The sequence below is a fragment of the Onychostruthus taczanowskii genome, unplaced genomic scaffold (genome assembly GCF_017590055.1).
Source record: "Onychostruthus taczanowskii isolate IOZ18803 unplaced genomic scaffold, ASM1759005v1 scaffold15, whole genome shotgun sequence".
NCBI classification, from domain to species: domain Eukaryota; kingdom Metazoa; phylum Chordata; class Aves; order Passeriformes; family Passeridae; genus Onychostruthus; species Onychostruthus taczanowskii.
The window spans coordinates 10,072,684-10,089,969 of NW_024498685.1; the positions used below are offsets into that span (position 1 = coordinate 10,072,684).

Below are 17,286 nucleotides of genomic sequence, written 5' to 3' on the forward strand. Positions count from 1 at the left end.
AAGCTAGAATATGTACAGTTTTCTTTTTTGGTTTAAGAAATTCCTAGCCACATACAGTAAAGCATTCCTTACTCCTGTGGTGCTCAATTCTCTGAGGGAATTCCCCTGTTACGTGGCTATGGCTGAACAGAATAAATTGCCCAAGGTGACATCCTTAATGGAGTAAAATAATTGCTTTTTATAAATATTTTAAATACAAGTAGAAATTTCCCTTTGGTTTACAAATTGTCCCCAGATTACCGTCAGCACAAGGAAAATAAATGTCCAAAACATTCAGAAATTGTAATGAATACTTAAGGTACGCCATGAAGGGGAATGCAGGCTGGCAATCAGTCCTCATCAGCAGAATAAGAAAATGCTTAATAATTGGATACTAAATTTTTCACTAGGGATAGCAAAGTAAAATGTTATGCTGTTCACCTCTCAGTGCATTGACTACAGATATGTCAGTGACAGGTTTCTTAGGTGCAAGTTAATATTGAGTTAATGTCTCTTTGGAACTCCTAAGTTGCGGGAGACCCAACAGAACATGGGATCAGTTTCTGGCTGTCAGCAATACCTCTGAGCAGTTCACAAGGGTAGGAATCCTGTACACACATGCATATATGTGCCAATCACATTCTAATTCAGGAAAGTGATTTTTCCCTGCTTCATTTTATGGGAGGTTACAGCTGTGTTCAGTTCTAGTCCTAAAATGCTCTGCAGCAGTTTTTTCTGGTGGGGGTTTGTGGGACAGAACCTCTGCTCTGAGTCCATGCCCTTACTGGGAAGACCCCCTTGTGTGGAGCCTTGCAGTTCCTCTCTGCCCAGGCTCAGCACAATACAGCTGGTTTTGCTCCATTTCCCAAATTTGCAACCTTTCTAATGCCACTGCTCATAACATGCTTCTAAAATGAAGACTTTTAATAAAAAATCGAAGTATAATGTAAGAGGAAGATGTTTTTAATAAATTAAGGTGTACACAATGAACTTTCCAATGTTCTTAAAGCCCCTTTTCCCAAAGGAAAGGCATGTTCCTCAAGAATTCTCATTCTTGAGGAACATTCATTCTCATGAATTCTCATGTATTAAACCTACAGTAGCTCTTGTTAGCTCTTTATATTTCTTTGAAATGTCTGGGGACATCAGACTGTTCCATGGAATGTGTGCTGGAAAATACTTTCTGTCAAGATGAAGTTTCTTGTATTAAACCTACAGCAGCTCTTGTTAGCTCTTTATATTTCTTTTAGTAGCTGAGCAGGATATAGGTCAGCTCCACTCAGGGTTAAACCACAACCAGGGATTTTGTATTATCAGGTATTTTTTGAGAGAATGTTTTCCACTTCCTTCTTACCTGTATGCAGCTCAGCCTGCCTTGAACCAGTTCCTAATTTACCTACTATTAGTCCCTTTACCATGGTCGCTTTGCATCTCAGAGGGGATAGACTTCAAGGGAGAAGGCAAGGATTTCTGGTAATATATTTTGTTCAGTAATTTAAGAACTTCTGAAGCAAAAGTTGCTGTTTACCCTGCAGCAAGTGTTACTAACATAAGCTATTAGAAAAATTTCTTTCTTTTCTTTCATAACTTTTCCTTCGGGGCATTACATCATGTCAATTTGTAACCAATACAATTATTGTTTTCCAGGGGAACATAAATTCCTCACATTATATTTTTTGTGGTTTTTTTTTTTTTGCTTTTGAGTACGCTGCAAATCAATTCTGTATGAACACTACTTATCTGAAAACAGGCAAAATCTTCTGAGAATATCTATAAATCCTCATCTTCCCAGCATTACTAGTGGGGCTAGAAATAGCAACTGAGAAGATGAGGAGTGTGGTCTGCTAATGCCTTTGTCACTTTGAGAATAGCCTGCTTTGATGAGCTCTAGGTGAGGCTGCATCCAAAAGCTCTTTGGAGGTTGCAGTGATTTGCAGGCAGGGAGAGCTTTTGTTATTTCTTTAATGAAGGTGTTGGCCCTGTCCTGCTCAATCCAAACTTGTTCTTTGTTTGCTTTCTGGCCAAACTTTCTCTAGTTTGGATCCGCTCTTTGGGAAAGTTACTTGTGATAATGTTTGGATATTATAGGTAGCAATAAAGGAGGAGGGAGTGAGTAAGGGAAGAATCTTGGCTGGCCAGACCTTCTTAGGTCTGTTAATCTTTCTGCATTTGCCCAAGCAATGCAGTAATCAGACAATAAGCAGAAGATTATGTATTCCTTCAAGTGTAAAATACCTCCTTGTGGAGCTTATTTGACTTCATTGAGGTATGCTTTGGTAGCGCTTTCTGGGGGGCTTGATTTTGTTCAAAATGAATGGAAATAATTCTGTTACTGTTGAATGACACCACAGACACTGAGGTGTAGATCTCTAACCTAGGATTCTGCTTAAATCCTGAGATATTGGTGTTTTACAGACTGTTGGAAGGAAAGAAAAGCTGCAGGAAGGAGGCAAAGCACATAGCCTTTAAAAAGAAAATTCAAAGAAATATGGTGAATTTGCTCACCAAAGTTTTTCAGACCTATTTTTGGCTGTTTGAACATGTTGACTCTTACATAAGGTTCATTCAGAATATACAAACTGTTCGGTAAATATTCCCAAATGTGAAAACTCAGATTTTCACCCATTTTATTTGTGTCTTTCACATTTGAAAACAGGCCATAGTAGGCTTTCAGATACATTTCTGCAATAGCTGCACGAAGTTCTAGCATGGATTCACAAGTATGTGTCATGTATTAATAATGTTGCAGTGAAGTTAGGACTTGAGCAGGAAGAGAGAGATAATTTGATGTGGTTTTAAATAAGCTCTGTATCTTGATAAATGCATGCGGTACTCTTATTTTAAATCTTTTTTGTGTCATGTCTGCCACTCTGCAAAGCTGGGGCTGTGTTGATGAGTTTTGCAATACAGCTACTTGATCACAGAGCTGCTTCACGATGCATTTAACCAAGGGCTTGTCTGTTTTAATGCTCGTAGCTGTGCTTGGAGATCAGGTTTTGCACAGAGCAAAGCTGACTTTTAGCCAGCTGCCCAGAGTGGCAGAGGTTGCATTTGAGCCCAGCCTTATGTTCCTGAGTTTCTCTGCCAGTACAGGAAAAAACAATCTGATTAAAACCTGTTGAGGAACTCCAGTCTGAAGTGCAAGCCTGAGTTCTCTGGTACCATGAGATAACCACGTTATCTCTGTTGTTACAAGATGTTGAGGGTGCTCAGGCCCCTTATGCAGGCAAAGTTAGAGCTTCCAAAAAAAGGAACTTTCTACCCCCCTCTCCATTGAAAACTACCTAAAGCTTAAAATATAAATTGTCTTTTATTCAGTTTGCTACTTTTTGGCTCCTACAAATTTTAGGTGTAACTTCAGTATGAGCATGCATATTGTTGAAGACCAAGACTCCAAGGGAACTGTGGGGTTGATTTGAGAAGGTTTGATGTTGGGGCAATAGATTTCACTCTATGCCACTTCATGTCTGAAACACTGCAGTGCAGTTAGGGTTAGCCTGGTCTATTTAGGTTAAAGAAATCTCTTTTGCTCTATTTTTTCTATTAGTGTTCTACATATTAAAGTTTAACCTAACTTCCTCTTGTTTATGAAAAAAAATCTCTGCAACTGCTTGGTGACAACCCCAAAGAGGGACAAAATTAGTGCCCTGACACCTGTACCTTCCATTTGACTATTATTTACATTAAATTCCACTCATCTGGAGCACTGTGTAAAAGTTGTTGCTGTCTCCAGTAAGAAAAAGGAGATGAAATCTCAGATGCTGTATGACTTTCCTCATATTCTGCTTCCTCCATGCAGAATTAAGAGCCAGCCTAAGTGTTTCTGAGCATACACAGAATAAATAATAGGTAGGGGAAGTGTTGGAGAGATTTAAAACAAAACAAAGCTTTTCCAGCCCCGCTAAGCTAAATAATTTTAAATACTTTTTCCTTTCAATAAACCAAGTTAAAGACCAGCATTGCAAATAAGTAAATATCTCCCAAATATTAATCCCTGTTCCCATTCAAGGATTGTTCAATCTGTGGGCTGATATGATCTAAGATTACTTAAGGGGATCATGACTGGGCAAAAAACACTAAAGCTACCTTCAACATCAGAGGGAGAGGGCCCACAACCTCAGCTTTTGTAAGCTGTACTATACCAACAAGCAGTATATTGTAGGTTTTCCACAGAAAAAAACACATGTAAAATCTTCCTGGAGAAAAAAATTATTAAAAATCTTAAGGCCCAGGATAAAATACCATCCAGTGAAAACAAATGTTGAGCAAAGACAAGGCTTAATGCTAATAGCAAACATCTGAAACACGAGGCTTCTGGGTGACTCACAATATGCATCAGAGGAAGCCAATTCCAAACCCATTTTGCTGGTGTCTGTTGTGGATTGTTTGAAAGATGACGATTTTGGCTGCAGCAGTTTTGGAGTCACACCCTGGGTAAAGGAGAGAGACACTTTTGGGGGAGATGCTGTGCCTGGAGCTGGCAGCAGCTGTGGTTTGGGTCCAGGCTGCTCTGTGATGCTCCTCTCCCCTGTAAGTTGAGCTGTTGGGCAGCTCTGCAGGGAGGGAAAGGCAACAGCTCCCTTCACGTGCCAGCCCTCCTTGACCCTTCTCTGCCACCTGCTTCCTTTGCAATCAGGAAACTGTTCTGCTCTGTAGTTTTTTGAGAAAACTATTTATTATGTATGGCTATTTTTTTTCTCAAGCATTAGCAATTTTCTAATAACATCTTTTCTCATAGAGGAAATTACAGTTTTGCCTATACCTCCTGATTTTTCTTTTTGGTATTGAAAATGTTATTTTATTTTAGAGGTACATGATGCTAAACCAAAAAGTTTTAGGTCAATGTGATGTTAAAGGTCAGTGTGATGTTAATCCTTGTTCACCTGAATTTCTGTGGTCCTGTGTCAGTGTTTCTATTGAGATGGTGCATATCCCTGTCCCCTTCCAGGCTTAGGCTCTTCCTTTGGACTTTTTCAGCTGTAATACCCTTTGTTTGACCATTGCAGTGTATTACAAGACTCATCAATTCCACAAAACAAAATTATTTTTATTCAAAATATGGCTTTGTGTGTCAATTTGACATTAATGACCAAAAGAAAAATTGCCTTTGAAATGTTCTGGTACTTCATGTTCTACAAAACGTGCATGCTGTTTTGGTTTTTTGACTGAGTTTTGGCATACTACTTGGATAAAAAAAGCTGAAATATCAAGTGACATGCTGAACTTCCCATTTTTGCCTAGTTCTTCTCTGTTTATGCTATTCCAGCCTTGGTGTACTCAGTCTGCCCTGCAGCATTACAAAACCCCATATTTCACACCAATCAAGGCTCCAGCATGCCAATAGTAATTTCTGTGTATTCCTAGCAGAACAGAAGGAAACCTGGATTGCCCAACTCATAGTAAACAGTGAGTAGCACATGGCAGGTGCTGGTAGCAGTGCATGAGAGCATCCCCAGAACAGGATCAGCAGCGGCTGGGAGTGCCTTGCACCACACAAGATCTCTCTCATCAGATCAGCTTTATCTGCACAATCTCAAATCTCAAAACAAACTGCTGCTGTTTTACCTTTCCCTCTTTTTTTTTTTTTTTAACTCCCACCCACCCCATCTCCCCAGTAGCCACAGCATCCAATATTTTCTTAACCTCTGTGACTGTCATTGTATGTGACTTTCTGTTACTTCTGTGCTGGACTCATACATTTTCCTGAATATATTTTCCTGAATCTTGTCAAATATTTCAGCCAAGGTCATACATCTCTACATTAATTGCCGCCCTTTTTTTTTTTTTTGAGAAGCAAAAGTTCTGCCCACATGGTGGTTTTTTTTGAGTGCCTGTTTGACTAGTACATTTTCTACCTTCCTAATGAGAATTTAGTAGCAAAATAACATTTGGCTTCTAGGTCCTATGCAAAATACCCTTGAGACACTGCTATACAAGCAATAAAATGAGAAATTCACATTGCATTCTTGGTTTCTTCTGTGTCTCTTTATATGCTGTCAGTTTTACTGCAGCAGCGTTGAAATTTCAGGCTTTTCCTTTGGTCCTTATGCCATTTTATGAGTTTTAATTGAAATGTAACTTTTTCTTGAAAATTTAAACTGTTGATGCCAGTTCACAACTCAATTGACCTAACTGTAATATAATGAGAGCAGTTTGAAACAAACAAAATCTCACAGTAATACCTCTAAAAGGTTTTATTTCTGATATTCTAGAAAATTAGCCTCACATAGAACATTTGTTCAATAAGACATTAAAATTCAACTGTTCCACTGATCCACCTCAGTTTTTTTCCTGAACAATTCCTGAAATCTCAATCTTTTAGCAGCCTTGTTTAAACAAATTACAGAATTAACCATGGATACGTCTCTAATCCAATGCCTCAATTTTTACTTCCTTGGCCAGTTCCTTGAGGGGAGGATTGAGCAGTCTGTGTCTAAAATAAGATTAATCTCCTTCAAGGTAGATGTCTCAAATAATTGGTACAATCTTACCATAGAACCATTTCTTATTTGCTGCCAACTTGGAAAATAATTTTTAAGCAATCTCAGTGATTATTTCAGATGCAGACTTCTAACAAAGATGAATCTTTTCTCTACCAAAATGCTGGTATCCTGATGCATTTCATGTAATCCCCGATGACAAAATGGAAGAATAGTTTTTCCTGGAATAAACCATCTATGATCACCCATGCCAGCAGGCCTGATTGCTGGTTGAAAGCACTTCCATCCAACTTATTAAATTTGACTCTAAGGAGACAGGGCAATAGCTATTTGAGCAGAATATGTTATCTGAGCACTTCAACGCCTCTGCCTGCCTGGGTGTGCTGTCTGATACTTCTGTTGCCATTTCTGCTGCAGCCTGGAAGATGCCACTAGGGAAAAAGGCATCTCATGGAGTCACCAAGCATTCCTGATGTCCTCAGTGCTGGCAGAAGTGACAAAGCTCTGCAATGGTGTGGGAAAGAATGTTTGGTGATTCATGTGCTTGACACAGGAGGAATAGTCTTGGGAAGGATGGGTTGGATGCCATGTGGAGAGACTGTGGTTGGAGCAGGATGTTGGTAAAGGCTGGAAAAGATGTGGCTGGGTGTTTGCAGCTAACTCAAGGAGGAATTATCCTTCCTTTAAGTGAAGCACAACAAATATTGATAGATTCCTGCAGGTTGCTTCTGTCCATTCCTGAGTGATGCTTATATTTGGGAAAGCAGGGCTGCTTCCCTTTGACTGGTGACTAATTCCCAGGGCATGGATTGATCCGGCAATCAGACCACTTGAGGAAATTGTGCTCTTCAACTGCTGCTGAAAGGATGAAGGCTTTCTTCCCCATCCAAGCATTGTTTTCCTTGAATTTTCATTGAATCTGGTCAGACTCGTAGTTCCTTCTGTACATTTGTGGGTTTTGTTAGTTATTAGGGTATTTTAGGAATAGTTAAGGGGTATTATTCAGCTGTACATGAGGCTATAAAAGCTTGTGTTGGTGATGCAACAAGAAAAATGAAATTGTGAGTAATGTAGACGTGACCAGTGTTTTGACTGTGTGCCAAGACAGAAATCCAGCCAACACAGCAAAGAATAACAGAAGTCTCAAGAAAATAAAATCTTTTCCCTAAGTGTATTTTGTACAGCTACTCTTATAGATTTTTCTCTTGGTTCAAGAGAAAGATTATAGTTCTGACTTACACATTGTATTGCCTGTGGCACCATTTTTTAAATCTCTATAAGCACCCTATGCCAAAGCAGACAACTTCCTTAAGTGCAGAATTGTAACAAAACAAGACCATATAGACCCAATCTTGAGTGATAATTGTCTCTCGAAAGAAAATGATGGACCTCAGGTCTTGAGTGTTAGCAGCCTAATTCCACTTTGAATGAGGTCAGTTGCTGAGTTTTTCCACTGAATTCTGTGCAAAAGCAACGAGGATCCAGGTGAATGACAGCATGGAGATGAAGATAAGAGGGAGGGGTTTTCTCTAGTGTGACTTCATGAGAGTTTCCTTTGCTTATTTTACAGCATTGTGGGGGTTTTGGCAGAACTCCATGCTGTCTGCTGCCTAACATAATTTAGTGCATATTTTTTTAAAGAATGCATCATAGGAATTAATTTTCCCATGTCACCTAATGCTAATGTGACAGCATAAGCCTTTCATGTGTTTTGGGTTTTGTGATGGGTTTCTTTCTGGCTGCAGGTTAGTTTTCCTAAGGGCCTTAAATAGCAGACAAGCTAATAAACATTTTGATAGTGTAGTTTGCTAAAAGTGATGGTTATTTCTGGAGATTGGCTTAAATGTAAGATTTTAATGTAAGAAATTTAAATATTCTAATGTTAGAAAGTTAAGTATTTGAAGTTGAATTTGTTTCAGTAAGTTACAATTTAAAGTTATTTAGTTTCTAAGTAGTTTTGTTGTCCATATAATTAGCACATACTGTATAATTTATACGTAATATCTATACTACATCTGTCATGCTAATTACAAACAGTAAAACTATTCATTGTTTCAGCACTTTGCAAGTGAGAAATGCAGGTTGGGCATAGGTATAATTTTAAAGTTTGATCACCAAGATGTGTTTTGGATTTGAGAACTGGAAATATGCTATTTCAGTTTTAAATTAACACTGCTTAGAATGCCTTATTCTTTGAAGTCAGCAAATACTGAAATTTGTAACCCTAGCCCTGGTTAGAAATAGGCTGTTAGGAAGATGCTCATGTGCTATTTAAATGTTTGCAGCTGTCTGGGGTGCAGAGGAGCCTGAGAGCTCCACAACAGCCCAAAGCCACCTCAGCGAAGAGTCTGGGCTGGGAGATGAGGCTGAAGCTGCAGCGAGGATTTGCAAATGATCAGCTGAGTGTGTGTGGTGACTGTGCTGTCACACACAGGAAATATTGCCACGTCCTACCCTGCCACTGCCAGCTGTGTCCTTTGAAGGACTCCCATTCAGCAGCTGACCCTGCGGTGTGGCAGTGCCAGGCGGGCAGGCTGGAGGCTCTCAGGGCATGCTGAGATACCAGAATCTGCAGCAGGGGAGGTGCATGTCAGCTTTGCAGTGAAAAACCTGTGCAGCTGGGTGACCCAGGAGATGTCAGGTTTGCCAGGGCCCCTGCACGTGTCAGAGGGGACAACAGAGAAGGAGCCCTTGGCCAGTAAACATTGTGCACATTGCCTCTGAGACGGTTCTGCTGGTAGCCTTCATAGTTTGGTATTGTTATTTTTGCAATTCATACCCACACAATCAAAAGTAGTTTCTTTTAATGCTGTAGAACATAATTATAGGCCTGACAGGCTCTGACAAGTTGGTTGAGACATTTATTCTTGCAGCCTGCAGATGCTTAAATGATTTTGTATTGGAAAATGCTGTCTGTGAAATGTTCTGTCTTAGTTGCTGTTACTAAACCCAGATTCATAATGAAGTCTAGCATCAAATATTTATGTAAAATTACTTTAATCTGTAAATAGTTTTAGTTATGAAAGATAAAAACAGCTGAGGAAATTAGTCAAGGGGGTTTCAGAAGTTTGTGTTGCAAAACAGTGATGTATTTCTTTTCTGGTCTCTGCAAGTTGTTACCCAGCTGGCATTTTACAGAGAAAGAAGTCCACAGTATCCATTGCTACATGAAAGATGTTCATGTTCTAAGGTATTAATAGCACTGTAACCTATCCCCCTTGGGTCACTATTATTAAAATCTTCTACAAGACCCATTTGGAAAAGCAGAAGGCTTTATATAATATCCACAGACAGTCATAAATAAAACACTTTCACACAGAGTTGTCCCCAGTCAGATTGGTTCTTACCAGGAAAAGCCAAAATTGTATACACTGACTTCTACCTCTCCCTCCTACCTCTGAGTTTAAGCTGTGTTTAAGCAAGCAAACCCTCATTTGCTGTGAACCAACTTCAGTGCTTGTAAAGCCACAAGGAAGAGAGGGATATCTTCAACTCCTTGAGTTCTTACTCAGAGGTTTTGACAGTGACTGATTTTCTTTTAATGAGTTGAGTCATTATTTGGAAGCTCCAGTAGCTGGCAGTTCATCTGCAGCATGGTTGAGTCTGAAAGTGACTGCAGCCTGATCCTATGGAGTTGCATATTCCCTAAATATTTTAATAGCAGCTAATATGCCTGGGTCCACTTTTTCTAGCTTACACTCTCTGATGAAGGGCACTACAGAGGCTCTGCTGATCCCTGCCATGAGGGAGGCATAAATCTCAACCACTGACTCTGTTTACAGCTTTGTTTTTTATAAGGTTCCTAGAAGTAATCCCTTCCTAGCCACTAATCTGATCTGTACTATAAACTGGTTTCTCTAGGATCAAAGGGTCTGTTTTTCCTGTCTGGGACTATTGCAGTGGGACTCTCACATATTACTTAATGGTTTTTGTACTCTCATCTGTGGCTGTGAAATTTGGATATCGTCCACTGAAGTGTTTGTATAGTGTGTGTGGCTGTTATATCTTCTTTTCTCAGAAATATTTTAAAATTGATAGTCTTGGTCAAATTTTTTTTTTTTCAGTTTGGAGAAAGGAATTGTTTTAGTCACAAGGTTGGTTTTTTTTTTTGGTTTTTTTTGGTTTTTTTTGTGCTTGTGTGCGGGTAAAAATTTGTCAAGGGAAAGCTCAACAGAAAAATCCACTGAATTTTGCTCTGAAACTAATGAAACTGTGACCAAATACTGCTCTTGTGTGATCTTGACTTACCTGCTGTGAAATTTGTGGCATCATAAGCTGTGTCAGTGAAAATTGGGTGTTGTAGGAAGGCTTGGACAAGGGAAAATGGTAGTTCTACTTGGACCAAAAATAATCCCAGGCAAACTCGTTTTCTGAACAGGAACCTTCAGCTCTGTATCAGGCAGAGGATTTTAGTAGAAAGCTGACTATTGCAGGGAAGGCCCTCTGTGGTTTGTGCCTCTAACTCCAGAAATCTCTGAGATAACCATGGCAGCATCTACAGGTGATACCCTCCTCTCTGGTCCTGTTTCTCCCTAGACATGCACAGGATTGGGTTTTCTTGCTACAGTGGCTATTTGGGTGATGTCTCAAGGAATGCAGATGGGATTAAATAAACCCCAGTTGGAAAATCTGAGGACAAATGTCTCTGAGAAGAGAGAAAAAAGCTGCTTCTTACTGTTACTCAGTGGTGTGTAGGTTGTTGAGCAGTAGGTAGGTTCTGTGCCTCCACATGCTGTTTTCATAGAGGCACTGAGAAAGCTGAGGGATGGTGCTGTTTACATGTGATAAAAAGGAGCCTTGGAGCTGTGGGCTGGCTCAGACTGCCAGCACCACAGGGTTTGTTCTCTCACTGGCTCTCCCAGCAGCCTGGTGCAGACAGTGGCTAATGTGGAGGAAAGGCTGGATTCTTCAGGACTCCTCCAATGAGGACTCTGGAAGTGAAAGAGAAATTTCCCAGACTACTTCTGCTCAAGTGAAGCAAAACTATTGCTATTGATCATTGCTCATTCTCCCCCGGAAAGGTCATGGAGTAAGTGTGAGATTCAGTGCTTTGATTTCTTTATTGAAGTCTTGGAAGGATTAAAGCCATCAGGTTCTCCTCTACTGATAAATGTGTTAGAGAGAAGCCCAAACCTTTCCTTGAGAATAGTAACTATTTTGATTTTTGGGTCTTTCATCTAGCACTTATTATTCATACAGGTCTCATAAAGCTTTTGGTAAAAAATATATTTTGCCCCAAACTCAGGCAACGGAAACAGTTCAAGCAGTCTCTTGGATTATACAGGAGGAGAAGAAAGGGGCTTTCTTCTCAGGAATAAAAAAAATGAGACTTGAGAGCAGAATTGCAGAATACCACTTCTTGCAGACAGGAATCAAGTGTGTAACTGCCAGATTTATGCTAGGGATGTTTCTTTTTATGCTTCATTGCTGTACCTATTGGATGCCTTGGAGTTCTTATATGTCCATAGGCACCTGTGAATTAGCTCTTAAAGAACACCTTTTTCCAGGCATCTGCTTTTAGTATCTGTGGAGTCCACTGACAGGAACAGGACTGGACAACTCAAGAAGGAACTCTATAATTATTGTCATATTTGCTTATGGAATTCACAGCTTGGACTCCCACTATTACTCGCACTGTGTGGATGCTCTCGATGCCACACACTGTTACTGAATTCCCATGGGAAAGCTTTCTTACCATGTAACTCCTTAGTTCATTTCAGAAACTAAAAAATAATGATGTGGTCATCTCATTGGTTGTGTGTGATGTATGAAAATTATTCTGGGGTCAGCAGTTATCCTAAAGCCTTGCTCAGGGCTATTGAAATATTTCCATTCCTGATGGGGGCTGCAGCTGAACCTCTTCATGTGATGAAGGACATAAGGAATATAAGAGGGCTCCAGCAGGTATTTAAAGCTTTGGAAGGTCTGATTTTACAGATATATAATCACATATTCAAAATGCTTCATTCCTCTAAATTAAAGGTGTGATAAACAAAGCAACAGCAACTTTTCATGGAAGTCAAGAGAAGGCTGCCTGCCTCAGCTGGGCAAGTGGCTGTATGGTTCAGAACAAGTCAGGAAAACACTATTTGTTCCTCCTTCTGGGGGAAAAAAAGGGAAAGAATGGAGGAGAGACAGATGTCAGGGAGCAAGGGCAGGGAAAAAAAAGGAGAAGAATATCTATATCTTGCCAGAGCTCCTGATAAGATTTCATAATGGAATGCAGCAGGTGAGGAAATGTAGAGGTTTTCAATTATAACATCAAGCTCCCAGCACTGCACAGCCTAGGTACTGCCTTGCATCTTTAACTAGCTTACCACTCACCCAAATAAAGACACATGGTTTAGCTCAAATTCCCTTGAAATTATTAATGTCTGTATTTCCTAGCAAAATCATGTTTCATATTGAAATCTAAGATTGGAGCATCATAGATTTTTGAGTTTAATTTTGTAAAAGAAAATGCAGAAGCACTAAGTGAGGCAAACACTTTAACAAGGTTTGCAGCATTAGTCCTGGGAAGTTGTATAATCATTCTCCTGGTAGCTCTGTAGCCCGTATGCATTTGCCTTCTGTAGATATAAGAATACAATGGACTCACAGCTGTGTGATTTACCATTTTATTTGCCTTGCAGCTATAGAAACACATTAGAGATTGTGGTGGTTTAATCCCAGCCACCAGCTAAGTATCACACAGCTGTTTGCTCACTTCCCCCCTCCCCAACCGGTGGGATGGGGAAGAGAATCCAAAAAAAGGTAAAACCCGTGGGTTGAAATAAGAAGAGTTTAATAATTGAAATAGTTAAATATTATAATAATAGGAAAGATAGAGAGAGGAATAAACCCCAAGACAGGCAATGCACAATGCAATTGCTCACCACCCACAGATGGATGCCCAGCCTGTCTCCCCCAGAGATCAGCAGCTCCCCCCAGTTCATGTGAGGAACAAGAAGAGTTGTGGTGTGGAATATCCCCTTGGCCAGTTCAGGTCAGCTGTCCTGGCCACGCTCCCTCTGAGCCTCTTGTACCTCTCTTCACTGCCAGAGCTGAGATTCTGAAAACCTCTTGACTTTTAGGGGAAGCACTGCTTAGCAACAATTAAATACTCAGTGTGTTGTCAATGCTATTCAATCCTAAATCCCAACCACAGAGCTGTACCAGCTTCTAGGGAGAAAATTAACTATCCCAACCAAAACCAGGACAGGAATTAATGTATCTAGAAACCTGCTGGCTTTGTGGTACCCATTCAATGTTAGGTCCTCCCCTGCCTTCCAGGCCATGCTTGGTGCTCTGGGAGGACACAGCTCTGTGATGGTGTAGGCTGGGAGCTGCTCTAGTCCCAGCACAAGAAGCTCACAGCAGGGGTAAATTATATTCCTCAGGGCTGGGGCCCCAAATGGCTCTTCTGGCACCCAGGAATTGGTGAGGCAAAGGCACGGTGTGTCTCTGATGGGATAAGCAAGGAAGTGATATTAGGAAGTCAGCACAAAGCCAAATAGCCCCTTATGCTCTTTTAAAGAGAGTAGATGCAATCTCTGGGTGTGCAAGCAGAAAAACAGGATGCAGAAGGAAGGACAGAACCCTTCAATCCTACTGAGCATTGTAGGGCTTTAGACGAAGCACAGAGGCAGTCCTGGGTAGGACATGTTAATGGAGGTGTGCACCAGCTGCAGAGAGTGCCAAGGAAGAAGGATCAAAGCATGACTTGCAGCTTAGGAATGTTTAGTCTAGAGACAGGAAGTACAGACTAGATATGAGGAAAGGGATTTGAACAATAAGGATGGTGAAGCTTTGAAATACATTGCCAAAGAAGGCTGTGGAGTCTTATTCATTGGAAGTTTTCCAAAAGACTAAGCAAACATCTGTTAAAAATGATGTAAGTGTATTTGATTCTCCCTTGGAACATGTAGAAGGAGTAAATTATGGTTAAAGAGATGAAATAAACTGGTGATTTTCAAACTGTGGGTCATGCTACTCTTGAATTCAAAGAACCTTAAAGTGTTAGTGGTGGTTATATCTAATAGCATTTGACCTTGATGTTTCTGGCCCCTATTCACATAATTGTTGCTTGAAGATATATAACCCAAAAGGGAGTTGTGCTTTTCAGAAGATGAAAATCATTGTAATAAATGGCTTCTGAAGGATCTTCCTGGCCTTCTGACTCTGTGATCCCACAGTACTGCTGCTGGAGCAATGAAAAGCCAAGCGGGCAGAGCAGATCTGAAATTCAGATTTCAATTTAGGTTAATCTCTATCACTCACTCTTAATGGATCAACAAATATGATGGACTTTGCTGTCAAAACTGAACTAAATGGCTATTGGTGTTTTAAGCAGTAGTAATTTTTTTATAGCTGCTCAAAATGTTTCTGCAGAAAGACATATGAAAATATTCTATTTTTCTCTTCATGTTATTTATAAAAAGGGCAGAAATACTAGCTCAGTCCTGTGGACAAAGAAGAATTATAAAATATTCTCCCCTGCAGACGTTTTGCTAAAAAGACATTTGTGTAAGACAGAGCATACCAACACACAGGAAGTTTTGAAGGTCAACCATGAACAAATCTCCCTTTTAGTCTCAGTAATAGAGGAATAATGTTAATAATGTTAATTCTGAAACTTGGGCACAAATAAAGACATCTGTAGAAGTGCAGGAGTGAGCCACGAAGCAGTTGTTCATTTAGTGGAACAATGCTGGAGTAGGGCCTACTGCCCATACCTTGGGAAGAGATCATGCCTTTGCATCATTTACACTTGGGATTTGCAGTAATGGCTCATCTGTTAATGGTTTCTAATAGATGCACAACAGAAGAAATATAATTTTCTGAGTAGAAAAGCAAAAACCAAAACACCCCACCTCCACCCTCCGGTTAATACTGCTGGTTAATTATAGGTTGTGCTTTGGTGTATGTCCAGGTGATGTGTTAACAATTTTGTTAAGTTCTCAAGGTGGCTGAGGAGTGGTCAGGATTCTTTGTAGAGTTGCCTGTTCTTAGCTCCAAACATCAATGTCTAGTTGTGAAATTTTATCATGGCAAAAAGCATTGATGTTGGGAATCCACTCACTCTCATCTCATGGTTAGCCATGTACAACTCATTTTTTACATGAAGTGCATGGTTGTACTGCTGGTGTTGACAGAGATTTGGACTTTAAGAGGGTGTAGTGACAAGTGCCTTCACAAAAGAAAGATGACCTCACCACCCCCAACAATGCAGAAGTTGTTCTGTCCATTTGGTTCATAGAGGTATTCCTGAATATGGAACTCACTATCTCCCAGTATCTCTCATCTGGCTACTAAGATCCAAAACTTCTAGTTTTATGCCCAAGGTCAGATTTTTGAGGATTTTTCCAGCACTTGAGGTGTCTGCATCCTCCATTATTATTTAGGCTTGTATATTGTACTTTCAAATGAGATTTAAAATCATGTTTTACCCTTTTTTCATCCATTCTTTCTTTTCTCTGTTTAAGAAGTCTCTTGAATTTTTAAACTTTTTTCTTTTCCAAAGCCTATCCTGTGTTTCCACAAAAGTGAGTGCAATCTGTGGTCTCTTATCTTAGATGCATTGGTTGAACATTGCTGTAGTCAGTATAATTAATTCATGGGGCTTTTTATATGTATTGATATACAAAATATCCCAGAGAAACCAGAGAAGAGATTTTGTATAGAGCTATGGATGAAATTTTCCTCTCTAGAGGAAAAAAATACTCTCTAAAAAAGCTGACATGGATAAAACTGATTGAGTTGGTTTTCCCCCTTTTATGCCTACCTATCATAAGGTATTTTTGCTTAGCATCTGTGCAAGATATTTAAATAAACTCAGACCCTGGTAATTCCTACTTTTTTACTTTTATCCTAGGCAGAGAAAGGAAAGCATTAAGTCCTAGTTGAATCAAAGTTTAAGAACAAGCTCTCTGCTTTATTGCAGGATGCTTTTTGTTGAGGTTTTTCCTAAGTGTATGTAGATTTTTAGTAAGCTTTTGTCAATGTTGTATTGCATTGATAGCTGGGGGAAACAGAAAAAGCAAAGTATTGCTGTGCTGCCTGGCTCTGCTTGCTCTCTGTGTGGGCTCCTATGTGCACGTGGATACAGGAAAATCCAGTAATTAATTGCAGCTGGGGCTTTGCCCAAGATAATTATGGGTCAAAGTTGCTAATAGATGTGCCAGAGCAGGTGTGGAAGCTGCCCAGGGCCTGTCCCCAGTGGAAGGACTTGCTGAAGTGTGACATGTACTGGTGATGGGATCAAGGCTGTCTTCAATGCAAATTTCAGGCTTTTTTTCCTCCAAAGCAGTAAAGAGCTAATGATGTGAGATGGCAAAAAAATGATTATCGCTTCAATGCTGTAAAATTGTGGTCCCAGTGAAGATAGCAGATGATTTAATTGGCTTGGGATGTAGGAAAGTCTTAATCATTGCATGTGAAAATTCTGGTGAGTGACTATGAACTGATTGTATTTTATATAGGACCAAGTTATAGCTGCCCGAGCAGGAGCACCTTGAGCTGCATTTGCATCCTGTCAAGAAGAGGTTCATCATTTCATAGATACACATTTGAGTCTTTATTGCCGAGAGTGTGCTTGGTGTAATTATGTCTGGTTTGATTCTATGGCAAAGAGGTTTTCTGAAAAATCTGCTCAACAATCTGATTTTGTCCTTACTTGGAATTGTGCTCTAATACAGTGGTAAATATTGCGAAGACTTCATTATAAGTGACTTTTTTTTAAAAAAAAATGTTGCCTGAAAGATTAAAATGCACTTGAATAATCTATTCTGAAGTATGCTTATTATTACTGCTCTGCTTGAGCTTTTCACACTGTCTATGCTTTTGAGAGGATGAAGTATGCAATAGTAAAAGCTATAAATCACAAAGA

At 39.8% G+C, this 17,286-nt stretch overlaps 1 protein-coding gene across 6 annotated transcripts in view; it reads left to right on the top strand.

Moving 5' to 3' along the window:
- The window catches only part of CACNA1C (calcium voltage-gated channel subunit alpha1 C), a 454,995-nt gene that overhangs the window by 169,454 nt on the left and 268,255 nt on the right, over nt 1-17,286 (top strand). The gene's annotated exons all lie outside the window — the stretch shown is intronic.